The following is a 14875-nucleotide window of genomic DNA, read 5'->3' as shown; positions in this document are numbered from 1 at the left end:
AGAAAAAATAAATTGGACCTCACCAAAATTTCAAACTTTTGTGCTTCACAGGGACACTATTAATAAAGTGAAAAGATAACCCACAGAATGGGAGAAAATATTTGCAAATAATATATATCTGATAAGGAATTATCTTTAAAAACTCTTATAGCTCAACATGAAAAACACAAATAACCCAATTTTAAAATGAGCACAGAACTGAATAGACATTTCTCCAAAGAAAATATATTAATGGCCACCTGAAAAGATGCTCAATATCACTAACCATCAGGGAAATGCAAATTAAAACCACAATAAAAATACCACATCACATCCACTAGAATTGGTATAATCAAAAGACAGTTTTGGAGAGGATACGGAGAAATTAGAATCCTCATACGTTGCTGGTGGTAACGTAAAATGATGTAGCTGCTGTGGAAAACAGCCTGGCAATTCCTCAAAAAGTAGAAATAGTTACTTTTGAGCCAGCAATTCCACTCCTAAGTATATACACATCCTAAGAGAATAAAAACATATGCCCACACAAAGACTTGTAAAAGAATATTCATAGCAGCATTAGTCATAATAGTAAAAAAAGTAAAAACCCAAATGTCCATCAATTGATAAACAAAACGAGATATATCCATACAATAAAATATTATTTGTTCATAAAAAAGAATGAATTATAGACTTATGCTACATGAGTGTACTTTAAAAATACTATGATAAATGAAAAGCCAGATACAAAAGGCCACATATTGTATATGATTCCATTTACATTAAATGTCCAAAACAAGTCCATCTATAGACATAGAAAGTGTTTGCCTAGGGTATGGGAAAGAGGAAACGAGGAGTGACTGCTGTTGGGTATGGGGTTTCTTTGGGGAGGTGACAAAAATGTTTTAAATTGTGCTGATGGTTACACAACCCAATAAGTACCAAAAACCATTTAATTGATGCCTTAAATGCCTAAATTGTATGGTAAGTGAATTTTATCTCAATAAAGCTGTTATTTAAAAAGTTTTAAAAAATATGATAGTTACCATACAATCTTCTATTAAAAATGAATGTCATAGAAAGAGATTATATCAAGTAAAAAGTTACATGTGAAGTGCTTTATATTGAATTGTAAAATTATGAATAAATTAACATATATTGCGCCTAAAAAAGGTAATTCAGTACATATAAGAATATACCATATATTATTTAATACCCTAGCAGGAATGGAGCCATTCCCTATAATAAAATATTTGAATAGTCACATTAAACGGGAAAAATAAAAGCTATAAATAGCCTCAGTCCAGATCCGGTTTGCACCCAAACTCCCCACAAAAGAATTTCAATTTTTAGAGCTTTTTTAATTTTGGAATTATGGATAAGACATGGTAGATATGTATTTCTTACCATATCCAAGTAAGGTACAAAACACAGCCAAGTAAGGTACAAACACAGAAGAGTTTGCGATGCAATCAGTAATCTCAAAAGGAAAATGAGATAGAGCAGCCCACAAACTTCTCAGTATCCCTGAGAAATATCGTTAATATAAAAAAATATATATGCAAAGAGTTTAATTTAACTAATTCTATAGGAGGTAAGGAAAAGAACAGGTAACCTTCATTTTAAAGAAAATCAAAACAGTATATCATCACTAACAATAATATTCACAAAGATCAAGTAATAACATGGAAAATAAAATGTGTTAAGTCAAAGCAAAATACAAAACTATAGAGATGGTTATAAATAAATATACTAGTAAGTATATATGTGTGTTTATGTATTTAACCTATACTTTAAAAACTTGGAAGAATACACATACAAATGAATATTATTCAACCTTAGAAAGGAATGAAATTCTGACACATGCTATAATATGGATGAAACTTGAAAGATATTATGCTAAGTGAAATAAGCCAGTCAGGAAAGGACAAATGCTGTATGATTCTAATTATATGAGTTATGTAGAGTAGTCAAATTCATAGAGATAAAGTAGAATGGTGATTTCCAGGGGCCGGGGGAGGGTGAATGGGAAGTTGGTATTTAATGGGCACAGAGTTTTGGTTTAGGAAGATGAAAACGTTCTGGAGATGGATGGTGGTAATGGTTGCAGAGCAATGTGAACTTAATACCATTGAACCGAACACTTAAAAATGGTTTAAAGTAAATTGTACATTATGTACAATTTTATCACCATTTAAAAAAACTTGGAGGAAATACAAGAAAACATTAAAGTAGTTGGTGGGATTCGTGGGTGTTTGGAAGGCCAGACTAATTAAAATGCACCTTTTTTTTTTTTTTTTACTGTGATACCTCTCCATTTATTCTTACCATCTCTCTGGGGAACAATAAAAGAGTGGTGAGTGACAAAAGCAGCCCAGTGGTCTGCACTGCTGCTTCTTCTGACAGTGTCTGGTATCCTCTCAAGCAATACAGAAAGCAGTCAGACTTAAACTTTGGAATATGAACAGTGCCTGCCTCTCTCCCCCAAGTTAATACTTCATACAGTCATTTCCTACAGGGACAGCGAACAGAAAGCAACTTTATAGCAAGTCATTATATAAACACATTTGAGAAACACTCAAATTCCCTCCTGTAGTCTATGCAAAATGAAGAAGAAAAAGGAAACAACACATTAATTGAGGACCTACTATGTGCCAGGTCCTGGGCAGGGTGCTCTGTGTGTATCAGTCCTCACAATGACATGAGAAGATAAAGCATTGCTATTCCTATGGTACAGAATGGAAACTGAGGGGCAAAAAACTGATGTATTTTGTCCCAGGTCACATTTCTAATAAGCATGGTAAGAAGCAAAACTTCAAGAATTTTCCTTGGAAAGAAATGATAATCCCTGAGATGAGATATGATAAATAATGGATATAAAGGGTATGAGATATGATAAGATAGGTTAAAGGATTTACGACAGTGCCTGACACAGTCAAAGCTCAATAATCTAACTACTGGTAGTACTAGCAGGAGTATTATCCTATTTTCTCATAGCAAATCTCATACTTATAAACCTGAAGCTTAGAAAGGTTAATAAGCTGTCTAAGGTCACTCAACTAATAAAACAGTAGAACTAGAATTCAAGCCTGGGCCAGTGGGATTACAGAAAAGGACAAGATGACAGAGCACAAAACAGGGAAAATGGAAAGGCCTCTAGCTGCTACTTCCTTTTAGCAAGAGTACCTACTAAGGACCACAGGCCCTGCAAGTGCCTAGTGGTAGGCAGGCCAAGAGCCAAAGCAGGAGCTGTCACCAGGTCACTGTGGGCAGAAGGGCTGGTGGGAGCCCTCTGGCCTCTCTGGGCAAGGACGACAGCACTAAACCCAACTGAGAAGAGAGTGACTACACAGGCCTGCAAGTGAGAAAACCCCGTTTCCAGGCAGGGTTCAGCCTCCAGGAACCCATCCTATAATCATGCACACAAATGTAAAAGATAAAATAACCAAATCCATTCAGTGTTGTTTGAAATAGCAAAGTCATCCTGAGGGGGTGAGGTAGTAGGCTTCCATTAAAAAAAAAAATGAGATGAAACTATTACACACTGATATGGACTCATCTCTAAAATATATTCATAAAAGGAAATTGATATGTTGGGAGGAAGGTGAATTAGAAGACTGGGCACAGAGACCAGAGGAAGACATACTTTTCACTGTATATCTTTTAGTATGGTTTGAATTTTCTACCATGTGCATGTATTACCTAACCAAAAACAATACTTTTTTTAAAAAAATCATGGATCAGTCACTTTACTACTATGTAGTTTTGGGTAGTTTCTTAACTTCTCTGAGTCACCTTTTCTTCAATTTCCTCCCAGAATTCTTGGAGGGATTAAATGAGATACTAGGGATTAACTAGGACTCAAATATACAGCTTTATTATTTTTAGCTGCCATCCATAAACTTCATCTGGACACTTTCTCCTATTAACAAAATAAATAAATAAATAAGGATTTAACCTTGCATTGCTTGTATTTCATTTATTATTCCTCAGGACATTTCTCAAGTCAAAGAAACACAGCCTCAGAGCAATGAGGAGCCCACTCCCTATCAGTCCAACTGGGGTGTCCGCCAGGAACAGACATGCTGGGAGACAAGTTCTTCTCCAACAAGAAAGACTTTTCAAAGGAGAGACACTTCAAACTCCTTATCGCATCTCCTCTAGCCACTGCCAAATTCTACTTCCATTTTATATCAAGGCTTCTTTTTTGTTTTGTTTGGTGTCTTTTTTTCCTTCTAAATCTGGAATAAGTATGGAGGCTGGCAGTATCCCTTGAGAAGGACGGACCATGGCAAAAAACACACAAAAAAAGGGCTCAGAAGGACCATCTGTTTGCCAAACACATGTGACCTGTTCAGAAGAATGTCGGCACAGGCTAAGGGTCTTGATGGGAAAACAGTGAACAAACACAGAATGCTCTCCACACACAGAAAAAGATTTGAGAATGCAAAAAATAGAAGTTATTCTCCGAAGTATTCTATCCTTCATCTGAAATAGAAAGGAGAGTGCACTGGAAGGAAAAGCAAGGCCCCATAGGAAACCCTGGAAGCCCTCTGCCAGGCAGCCAGGCCACTCACCTACACATCCACACACCCACACATGCCCAGGCTGGGTCCCTATGTCATCTGTCCAAAGAATATGGTCAGTTGTCTAGGTGTTCCAAGGTCATGTCCTGAAGTGGCCCTCAAGCAGCCAAGATTATACACTTGTACTTTTTAACCCTCACCTGAGTATATGTTTTATTGATTTGAGAGAGAGAGAGGAATGGAGAGGGAGAGAGAGAAAGAGAAACATTGATCAGCTGCCTCCCATACACACACCGAGTGGGGACTGAACACACAACCTGGGTATGTGCCCTAACCAGGAATTGAACCCACCACCTTTCAGTGTACATGACGACCCTCCAACCAACTGAGCCACATAGGCCAGGGCCCTAGGCTATCCACTTTTTATTGTTGTTGTTGTTAATCCTCAACTGAGTATATTTTTTCCTTGCTTTTCAGAGAGAGTGGAAGGGAGGGAGAGGGGGGACAGAGAGAGGAGGAGGACATCACTGTGAGAGCAACACATTGACTGGTTGCCTCCCGCATGCACCCTGACCAGGGCGGGGAGTGAACCCGAAAACCCAGGTACATTCCCTTGACCAAGAATCAAACCTGTGACCCTTCGGTGTGCAGGCCGACACTCTAATCACTGAGCCATGCTTGCCAGGGCTGGGCTATATACACTTTTAAGTAAAGCTCAGGCCCTGGCAAAAGGGCAGCCTGCTACCCAGAAGTAATGTAATGATCTTCTCCAAAGTTACTGATGTCCCCAAATTCCTGAAACTAGGCAGTCAAATCAAAGCTTCCAGAAGTAAAGGGTCTCTATGAGTCACTCTTGTTATTTTTGATTTTTAAGTCACATGTGATTTTCAAAGACTAAACTTTCCCGCTGTGTCCCTGTCTTCTGGAGTAAAGCAACAATTTCCAAGCCTCAATTACCCAATAGTTCCTACCAGCCCGTATGCCAGTGCTCTTGCTTCTCTCAGAGGCCTGCCACATCCGCTTAATATAAGGCTACCTAGGCGTCTCCCACTAAGTGTAGTGGGAAAGGAAGAGGCATCTCCAGAACCGGTGCTGTGTGACTATCACTGCATCAGCATCTCACACATGTTGTTTCATGCCTTCCTCACAACTCTTTAAGGTCTTACTTTCCCTACTTTAAAGACAAGGAAATAGTATTAAGGCACTGTGTTAAAAACTGTGTCACATATCTATCACGACCGAATGCTGCCTGCCAGGTGAAAACAAACAAACAACAGGTATAAGGGTTCTGGGTCTGTACAAGGGGGAGGGGTTTATCAAAGAAATAACTGTTACCCTAAGCCAGGTCATTTGGTCAGGAAATCACACAGCATTTTGCATAGAGCACATCTGGCTTTACAGGACGCATGAAGGTTTAGCTACATGTTGAAATCCTTTTCAGTTTTGTCTTTTCAAGTACTCAATTTGATAAGACAAAAACAACTTCTGTGTTTTAATCAGTTCAGTGAGTGATTTTGTTTTCAACAAAGAAAATTAAGTTTTCTCCCAACCTATATGAGCAAAAAAGGAAAAAAAAAAGTGAGAAAGGAAACTGGAAACTGGGATCTCCTCTATGCTAAGCATAATGCAAAATGCAAAATAATAGATCAAAAGTTTTCTTTTAATATAATTATTCCCTCTGGTGTGTTTTAGTGGTTAAAATCTGTCAATTTGAGGTGGTCACTCTCAAACATGAGCCTCAAACAATGGGTTTTATCTATCTCTTAAAAAGTTTGGATCTTGGGGAAAGAAATTTTTCTTACCCTGATAAGACAGTAATCTCCTACCTTGCTGACTCAAATGTACTTGCATATTAATTGCTTCAGACTCCAAAATCCCTGCTGAACTGGCTAAACTGTGGGACAAATTCAATGATCCAGCAGCCTCCTATTCAATGCCTCACCAAGATAACTTCACATGTTTAATTTAAAAGTACTGATCGCTTTTAAATGAAGTGCTAACGCAAGCCCATCTGCCCAGGCCCAAGCCAAGGCTGCATCTGACAGACAAGCTGCAAGTTGGAGAGCAAGACTTAAGTCCGAGCACTCTTTAGACAATGCGGTAAACAGCTAGCGTCTCTCTTCCAAATGGTGTCTGTTCCCCAAAATCAACCTTTTATGACATGCCCCTTTAGGTTAATTTCTCTGATACACAAGCAGTGAGATCTAGCCTCAGATACTCAAATATTATCTATACCAATTGTATCTGATTAGCAAGAAACACACAATCCTCTAGCAAATGTGAATACCTGCGTTATTTTAGCTGAACTGACCTAAGGCATTTTTTTTCCTTTCTTTTTTGCAACTAGGTTCCATGTTTGACCCCTCAAATTTATTTTAAGTAGTTTTGCAAGTAGCTTCCTAACCTCCTTTGTCTCCCATACAGCCATCATCTCACATTTCGCCTGCACAGAACATTTTGTCTACCTTGGGAAGTGGCACTTGGGGAAATGGGGAGACTGCTTCAGTAAAATCAGAATCAGAAATAGGTTCCATTCATTCAAGAAATTAAAACAGTATTAAGGGCTAATTTTTGTTTTACTAAAACAAGCTAGAATTAAAGCTGTGATTCCCAAGTAATAAAATTCACAGCAACCTTTCCACCCTGTGAAAACAAAAACCTTATTCCCCGGTATCACAGTGAAAATGCCTTAGAAATATATATCAAATCCCTGTATGGCTTCATACTCAGCTTCCCATACACACTAATCACCATAATCAAAATGCAAGGCTGAATCTTTTCAAACCAAACATCCAAAGCTTGTTCAATAATAGTAACAACAATAATTATTACAATAAAATAACAATCACAATATTAGAGATTTGGAGATTTAAAGTAATAAGGTAGAGCAAACTGTAAGAAGCAGTTTTGGGTCCGTGGTAAAGTAAAAAGGTTCTGACAGACGGTGCAGGAAAAGAACAATAAGTCAATCTGAATTCATTTCAGGTTCTGGGCTTTTGGAATCACAAACGTTCCATTGTAAAGATTCAATGTGAACTTTGAAACGTCAAACATTAAATGAGTTTAACAGGGAAAAATGTGTCATTTTGTCCTGGGATTTTATGTACTGCTTCTACCAATTTGCTTACCCCAAAATGCACCTATCATTAGAAAGTTTTATTTAGAAATTTCACTTTTAAACTAAGTTTGAGTTTGAATACAACGGAAGCAAAATCTGGAGAAAATATTCACATGATAATTTGTCTGGATGCTGCTGACTTCTCACAAAGAATGAGCTTGAGAAACTGAATTTTCTAAGCGCTTCTCTTCAGCCCCTAAAATATAAGTTACTTATCAAAACTACTTCCAGTTTCACTTTAGGTGCTGAAACACTTTGGGGGTGGGAGGGTATTTAAATGTTTCACTTATAGGAAAATAGGATAGTTTTCATATTTCAGATTTGCCCAAAAGAGACATTCCTTTAAGACAATTAAAAAGACCCAGTTCCAAAACAATAAAAACTTCACTGAAAAGTAGTTAGTCCACTCATTTTTACTATATAACTCGTGACTCCGAGCTCTGTTTTATCTGCTTACATGCATTTACTATGGTACACTATTTGCCATGAGTTTCCACACATGTACCAATGTGCATATAAACTAATTCAATCATCTGAAATTCACCTTGAGGTCCAGTGTGTCTGTGTTAACAAACATTTTTTTGAGAACCAGCTGGTCTATCCATTTATATAAGGGATGTGTACTCATATTTTATGGCTGTGATTTCTCCAATCAAATTCTAAATGTACCACATGTCATCTCCTGTCTGCTACTCCTCATTAAGTTTTTGCAAATCAATATTCCTATTTACAAAAACAAACTTGAGCCCGTTCCTCAAAGACAAATTACACCAAAATAAGTATTTCCTATACTGTATTTTTAGCCAATTTCCCACTTAGTTTAAGCAATCTGCACTACAGCAAAATGCAAAACAAAAGAATGTAAGAGGTTCTTTAAAGTTTAATATAAGATTTGGCTTGATATGGAGTTCTTTACAATCCCAAAACAGAGGTGTTTTCTGGCTCAGCTAGAGATGCAAAGCACCCAGAACTTTAAGAGTAGTGCAAATCTGAGGGAAACTGAAAGTCAGGAAGACCTTTTTAAATTCCTGGTTAAGTTCTAATGTTGTATTGTTAGTTTAAAAACTTAAAATCATTTATATTTGACATATTTGGAAATGTGCATGCCTAAAAAATAAATAGTAAATTCAAGGGGAAAGTCTCTTTCTCCAATTTAAATGAGGGCACCCCACACACATCCTTCAAAAACCTAAAGTTTTCTGAATTTTTCCCCAGGCACACACATAGGCCTCATTCAGGCTCTAAAAATAATAAACTATTAAGGACTTTATCTGTTCTGCTTTTCAAATAAGGAGTTAACAAAAAAGAGCTTTCCAAAACTTAGTCATAAATTCATTTATGAACCTCTCCGCAACACTGAACCAATGCTCCAGTATATACAGTTATACTTCAGAAAAAACTATAGCATTTCAGGGAAGCCCACATTTATAGCTGACAAAGTAGAATCACAAGAAACTAGGAGACTTTATTATCAGGAGGAAAAGTAATGGTGATAACAATAACCATGTTTACTAAAAGCTTATCGTGTACCAGATACATTTCTTCTAATCCTTGAAATGGCTCTTTCCTATTTTGCAGAGCCGGAAGTAGAGGCCCAGAGAAGTTAAGCTATCTGACCAAGATCATACAACTACAAATCCTGAAGCCAGGATTCAAATTCAATTTTTCAGACTCTAAATCTCAAATTTTAAAAATTATCCATGTTTGCATTTATGCTGTTTTATACTGTTTTGTGTTTTTTCTTTAATATTGATGCATAAATTATTTAAAGAAAAGTTAAGTTCCTTTCATAACATATTTTTGGGTTCATCTGCATTCAGCAGTGATAGGCACCTATCAGCTTCCAAACACAAAACAAACCGAGGCTTCCTGGAGACTAATCTCTCCTGGTAGACAAAACACACTGCTTTCTAATAAACCATCCACATTTCTCTTCTAGTTTCTACCCTGTCTTTCCCCATTGTGGGCCTTCCTCCTTTCAATTCCAACTGCACTCACAATTTTATAGCCAGATCAACACAATGAAGTACTTACGCTCTGATTACTTCAAGTATGTTCACTGAGTTTCTTCCAACTACATTATCACCAATTTAAAAGCAGAGGCAAAAATCATACAGTACACATGCTATTACACACCATCCATCTAGCCTGCATTCCCATTCAAATATAAGTGAGACTTCTGACAAATGATTTGTTTTTATACGAACAGTCTTTTAAAGATTGAAAATCAAATATTTATGACCGTTTGTTGAGTACTTTATAGGTTGCAGGCACTGAGAAAAACACTATCCATAGCTTTAAAAAACCTGCAAGGTGATTCTCCTCATTCGAAGATGAGAAAACTAAAGTTCAGAGTAGTGCATCATCCCAAGCTAACCACAGAGTTAGGGTTTAAACCTAGGCTAACATGCCCAGCCCAGCTCTTTCCACTACTTCTTATAAACAAGCATAGCTACAGGTGTTGCAAGCCATGACTAGGGAAAGAAGATGCGAATACAGGCCCCTATGATGGGGCCAAGCACATCACCAGAATAACTGAGTGCCTAGTCAGGTGACTCACAACTGAACCCACGTTCTCCTGCTTTCTGAAGGAGCCCAGCGAGTTTCTCCTAGCAATGAGTTTCCCAAAAGCAGGGACCCTTTTTCGTTTGGGCTTTTCAAAGCCTGCACTGCCTTGGGCTGGCAGAGCTCATTCTGCTGGTACATGCATTAAATGGTGAGGTGATGTTAAAAAAAAAAAAAAAAAAAAAAGGTGAGGTGGTGTTAAATTTTCTCAGCCCTCCCACAGAAATTCCCCCAGCATTTGAGACCCCAGGCAAGCTTTATCCAGAAGTCAGTTCAGTTTTCCATCCACACCCATCTTCCGCCAAACCTTGCTCACTCCAACGTCGCCCTGTCACCACCCCACTGCCCTGGAACTGTGAGAGCATGTCCAAGAGCTCCAGAATGTCACAGGCCCTCTTTAGGCACTCTGACAAGCCCCAAAACTAGCTTCAGGGCCAGCACCTGGCACCTCCCTTTGAGAGCAACAAGAAATGTTGAAGAACAGAACAAAGACTGCAAAAGAAAAAATAATTCCTAGCATCAGAGAATCTCCAGAGCATGAGATTTAATTCCAGGCTCAGAAACTGAGAATGACTTGGAGCAAAGGGGGGTTTTGTTGCAGTCAAAGTAGGAAGAGGAGGAGGAGGAGGAGGAGTGGAGGGGAGGAGGAGAAAGAGGGGGAAGGAGAGGGAAAAAAGAAGAAAATGAAAAAGAAAAAATGCCAATGATGACATTAGACAGGAGAGAGGCCAGCTTTGTCCTGCATCCTGTTGAATAGCCAACTAAAACAATGAATCTGTTTCTTTCCCTCCCCTTCTATGCCTTAAAAAATTCAAGAATTTCATTTCTTTCTTTGAAACATAGCCCTTGCATAATTTCAATGCTCTTTCCAGCTGTCTGCAATGCTGAGGGGAGAGGTTGTCTGACTCTCTCCAATGACCTCTGAAGTAGAGACATTCCTGGGTCGAACTTTGCAGCGCTGGCCTGCGGGAGACAGTGACAATGAGGGCTGCTTCCATTTACTGGACCTATACCTTGCACCCAGAACCATGACCACCATATGACAATTATTCCTGCTAATCCTAAATAGCAAACCCCAAAGGTAGGTATTATTCCTTTTTTGAAAAAGGTGAAAAAACTAAGGAAAAGCAAAATGTCCATAGTCACACAATAAGCAAGCAGAAGAGGCAAAATTCCAATTTAAATCTTTCTGAGTCCAGAGCCCAGACCTATTGCACTGCAGCTTCTTAACTCTCTGGGAAGTTCTATAAGGCAAAGTCTGAAATCTCCTCTGGATTTCTCAAAGGCAGCCATTAATTAGGCATGACAAGCAAAGCACCAAAGTTTACAGCGTTAGTAAACTTAAAAATTTTTACCAGCTCCAAAACACAAAAAAAAACCTGCAAAAACTGAAATTACTTAAAGTTGAATTAAATGTATACTAAGATATAAGAGAATGTCACCTAGCAACTTGGTATTCAAGGCAGATATAAGTATGTATAAACTTTTTTTTATGTGGGATGTCAGCACATTTTATTCCTGTTCGTCTGCTTTCCAGGCTGCGGTGTGGGACCTCAGGCGCACAAAGGTCTAAGAGCAGCCCTCAGTTTCTCTTGCTCGTCTCACCAAAGGGCACTTCCACTAAGCCTATGGCAGACCCTAAGGAAACAAGAGAGGGGAGGGCCTCTGAAAGCACAGACCAGATCAAGCATTTCTCACAGTTATCATGAATAGCTTTCCCAGCCTCTTCTGAGTTTCCATCTCCATAAGAAAGCTGTGCAATTGAGTCCACACAGTCCCCCTCATCCATCTGTGAGAGACTGCGATGAGGCTGGAGCCTGAGAGACAGGCCGTCCAGTGTTAGGCCAGGCCCTTCAAACCTCCCGACCATTAACCCTATCATACACACATGACACATATAACCCCTCCCTGTTATCTTCATTTGGGGACACCATTTTCAGCAGCATTTCCTCCATTTCCAGCTCTTCCCCAGTATTAGTAAATATTGATAATTACCTCCAAATGCAAAAGCAAAGAAGCAGTTTGTGTTTTGAAATGAGGATCATAATTCATATTGGAAGCTGACACCAATCATTTGATGTTCACTTAGGTTATGCAGAAACATTTCAGTAGAGGGACCGATAAGGAGAAAGGAAATAAAAATTATTGGTATTTACTCAGCTGCAATGCTTGTGGAAGGAAACTCTTTTAAAGGGAGCACTTCAGAATGGTTATACAATCTGAATTTTACAGATAGCACTAGAAATATTTTCTCACAGAATGCACTCTATCTCCACCATCATATCTCTCCCATGTGCCGTTCACGTCTTTCATTGCAGGAATTCTCACTCAATTTTGCTCCATTATGAGCTGATGGTGACCCAGAGTATACAAGGCATTCAAGAATCTGACTGGAAATTACTACCAAGAAACATCTGTCCCATTCCCAATTCACCAACCCTGCCTTAGGGAGTGAAGATGGAGAACCACCCCGAAGCCACACGCAAAAACAACTTTTCATTCCCCTTACAAACTAGGCTTCTTTGGAAATTGAGGACTCCAGCATTTTTCAGAAAATATGTTCCTGGAAAAACATAGCGTGAGCCTCTTTTGAAAGCCTGCAGCTCAAAAACCTTCCTTTTCTACCCAGACCCTTCTAATAAAAGCCAGGACCAGAGCTTCATGGGAAGCAAATAAGAAGGCCAGCCATGGGTCTCCTCACTCGGTGCTATCAAATTCAAATTCTGTATTAAATGCCACTGATCAATTAAACCCCGTGAGGATGTCACACATACTAATATGTTCCACAGTGTATGTGCATCTATCTTATAGACACGCTCACTTTGGAAGATTTATGTTGTGATTAGAAAAGATTAGAAGACATCTGATTTCATATAGGGCTAAGCCCGGGAACCCAGCTTTTCTCCTTGATGGCTATCAGAGGATCATGTGGCAACGCAGCTCCCCCCACCTAGATTTCATTTTGCTTTGCTGCAGATGCTCACAGGGGCCAAGCAACAGACATGCTCAGAGAATCAAATAAAAGAACTACAACCCTATCTGTGTCTCTACAACCCCCCACCCATATGCTTATAACTGGTCTGGGCCAGAGGGACCAACATCACAAGAACCATTCCCTACTGTGTGCCACAAGCTTTATAAACATTTTTCTCTAAACCACCACCCTGAGAAGGACAATCACCTGCATTAGAAGTGCACAAACAGGCTCAGAGAGGCAAACTGAAGTGTCATTGACACTGCAGTGCCCGCAGCCAAGTCCAGGCCATGCCTGAGAATGGCTCCTTCCACCTCACCACCATCTCTAGTGTCTCCTCAGGGTGCAGGACCTCCCTACTGCTGTTGTTGTACATTAAGCTCTTTTGGGTGTTAACATTCTGGAGGTACCTGAAATCAATAGTTCCAGGTTCAGGGAACCAAAAAATGAAATGAGGCCCCAATTCTGGCATAGGCTGGAATCTGCTGGGACAGGGTTGTATACCAATATGTCTTTCTGGCTTGAAAGCCTCTACAAAGACACACCACAGAAGAGTTGAAAATAGGCAAATTCTATATAAAAGCAGACACGGCCTGTTTCATATAGCACAGTGTGCCTCCGAGAGGCACGGAGATCACCTTTTTTTCTCCTGGAAATTCTTGGCTTTGGTTAATACCATAAACTTGCAAAAAAAGAAAACAATGTAAGAAGGGTTGATGACTGAAGTTCACATCTTTAAATGCTTGAAAAGTGAAGTCAGATCATCTTTGCACTGATGTGAAAGGGGAGAATATACATTGACCCTTGCTTCAAACAAAATCCCATGTGTTTTTTAATTAGAAAGTAGTTGTTCTGCTTTCACAACACTTTTTAACCTTTGCCATTGTAGGTACAAGGCTGCAAACTGTATTTTCATTCATTTAAAAAAAAACACCACCACGTTGAAAGAAACAATATTTTTCTTTTTAAGGGAAAAAAGATAGCAAGCAACTATACTGTGGAGGAACCAGGTGCTTATAGGCATATATGAGAAGCCACCATGGCTGTGGCTTACAGTTTATTTTGTCTTGAAAGAGTCCGAGGTCATTCTAACTATGCTGACCTGATCATCTCCATCCAGGACTGTAAGCAAACACTGCCCTCTTGTGCACCAAACACTCCTGAAGTCAGCATGGAGATGGTTTCAACCCACCTCCTCCGTAGACAGCCTGCAATTATACAGCTGCTCTCCCCGGGACCTGGAAATGTGTCAAGGAAAGGATGACACACATCTGTTACCAGGGTGGTGCTTGCTAAAATGTCCCCAGATTGCCTTCCAAGACAGATTTTGAGATAAAAGGAAGAGGGGGAGATTCAGCTGAAGAAATGAAACCAAAAATAACTCTTATCTTTCCTAGAAAATATCCATTCCTCGAAAAGAAACTATTGGTCACCATGGAAAGTTCTTACTACGTACTTTTAAAAACTTTTAGAAACAACTAATGAATCTACAATAACAAATATATAGTACTTCTTTTTATCTAGAAAATATGTGCCAAGAAAAGAGATTCCATTTGATTCTAAAGGGGGGAAAAAAGGCAGGGGAAACCCAGGTTGCTCTTTCTCAAAGGAATCCCCTAAAGCTCAGTAATATGTCCCTCTTCTTTTTGAAGAGCCCCTACCTGGTAGAATTTCCTGCAAACATTCTCTCCTCCAACCTGGAGATGGGGTTCTGTC

At 39.1% G+C, this 14875-nt stretch overlaps 1 protein-coding gene across 2 annotated transcripts in view; it reads right to left on the bottom strand.

The window, feature by feature from the left end:
• The window catches only part of EEFSEC (eukaryotic elongation factor, selenocysteine-tRNA specific), a 242146-nt gene that overhangs the window by 210805 nt on the left and 16466 nt on the right, over nucleotides 1–14875 (bottom strand). The window lies entirely within an intron of this gene.

Source organism: Miniopterus natalensis, chromosome 7 (genome assembly GCF_054644295.1).
Source record: "Miniopterus natalensis isolate mMinNat1 chromosome 7, mMinNat1.hap1, whole genome shotgun sequence".
In the NCBI taxonomy this organism is placed as follows: Eukaryota; Metazoa; Chordata; class Mammalia; order Chiroptera; family Miniopteridae; genus Miniopterus; species Miniopterus natalensis.
This window is presented reverse-complemented; position numbering and strand designations above follow the sequence as displayed.